General features: G+C 39.4%; 1 pseudogene; it reads right to left on the bottom strand.

Moving 5' to 3' along the window:
- Positions 1-447: 447 nt before the first annotated feature.
- Positions 448-828, bottom strand: LOC114007455 (tctex1 domain-containing protein 1 pseudogene; annotated as a pseudogene).
- Between the last annotated feature and the right edge of the window lie 744 nt (positions 829-1,572).

The following is a 1,572-nucleotide window of genomic DNA, read 5'->3' as shown; positions in this document are numbered from 1 at the left end:
TGCAATCTCAAGAAGCTTTTTATTTTCTGGCCAGAAATATCAACAGGAATATAACCTAATAATTTTTAAATAGGATGATAACTAGTTAAAAATGACAGATTTAAAAATCATTTTGACCAATCTTCTCTCTTTATAAATGAAAACACTAAATGTCAAAGTAGATAAAAGATGTGTCTAAATTTGCGGTCTGCTTAGGGACCCTTTGCTGGAATATGAGCCCAAATTCTCCTTCGAGATCACATTGAAGGAACTCTCCTCAGTCACTACTCAGCTTCGGATCTTTCCCTCACTCCAATGGATTTCCCCTCTAGTTTGCCTCAAAAAGATCTCTCACACACATTTATTCTGGTGCTCAGTATGAATTTACCACCTCAAGACAACTTTTACACCTCTGGTCTTTTTTTTTCATGATTCAAAAAAGTAAGGTCTAGATTTCTTTATTTTTGATCAGTCAAGGTTAACTGCATAGACATTTGCAAGAGCAAAAAGAGAAGCCTTTGTGAAAACAGAAGATGAACCGTTATCACTTTTAGGATTCCAGAGGCATCTGCTTCCAGTAAGTGTGCTTGGATTGGTCAGTTGTCCAAGGTGAATAATCATAATTGGTTTATACCGTGGAATCATCAAGTATTTGACTTGGTCTTTAGTAACTCGTAGGTGCTTTCCAACAGAACTGTAAGACCAGAGCCATCATCGTGCTGACTAGGTTCGTCCCTGTAAGATAGCACTCAGAGTCTTTGGTGTGCCCATGAAGCTCTCTCCTCCAGAATTCACGATTACTTATTCATGATTACTGAGAGAAGACAGACTCTCCCTTTTCTTTTCTTTTCTTTTCTTCTTTTTTTTGGAGAGGTTTTTTGTTTGTTTGTTTGTTTGTTTTTTGCTATAGGGTGTGTGCGCTCGCCAGAAAGACAGAGAGACAGAGAGACAGAAAGCGAGAAATCACTCCCCAGGGTGGATGGCCGTGCCACAATCCCTTCTTCTCCATTCTCCTCTTGGGATCTTGGGCACACAAGCACATGTGCCTAGCATGAGTTTAAGCCACTGGGCCTGGGACTCGAACGTCAGTAGACTATTTTTCATGATTCAAAAAAGTAAGGTCTAGATTTCTTTATTTTTGATCAGTCAAGGTTAACTGCATAGACATTTGCAAGAGCAAAAAGAGAAGCCTTTGTGAAAACAGAAGATGAACCGTTATCACTTTTAGGATTCCAGAGGCATCTGCTTCCAGTAAGTGTGCTTGGATTGGTCAGTTGTCCAAGGTGAATAATCATAATTGGTTTATACCGTGGAATCATCAAGTATTTGACTTGGTCTTTAGTAACTCGTAGGTGCTTTCCAACAGAACTGTAAGACCAGAGCCATCATCGTGCTGACTAGGTTCGTCCCTGTAAGATAGCACTCAGAGTCTTTGGTGTGCCCATGAAGCTCTCTCCTCCAGAATTCACGATTACTTATTCATGATTACTGAGAGAAGACAGACTCTCCCTTTTCTTTTCTTTTCTTTTCTTCTTTTTTTTGGAGAGGTTTTTTGTTTGTTTGTTTGTTTGTTTTTTGCTATAGGGTGTGTGC

The sequence above is a fragment of the Tupaia chinensis genome, unplaced genomic scaffold (genome assembly GCF_000334495.1).
Source record: "Tupaia chinensis unplaced genomic scaffold, TupChi_1.0 Scaffold000179_1, whole genome shotgun sequence".
NCBI lineage: Eukaryota > Metazoa > Chordata > Mammalia > Scandentia > Tupaiidae > Tupaia > Tupaia belangeri.
The sequence above is the reverse complement of the archived record's forward strand: the minus strand, read 5'-3'. Positions and strand labels throughout refer to the sequence as shown.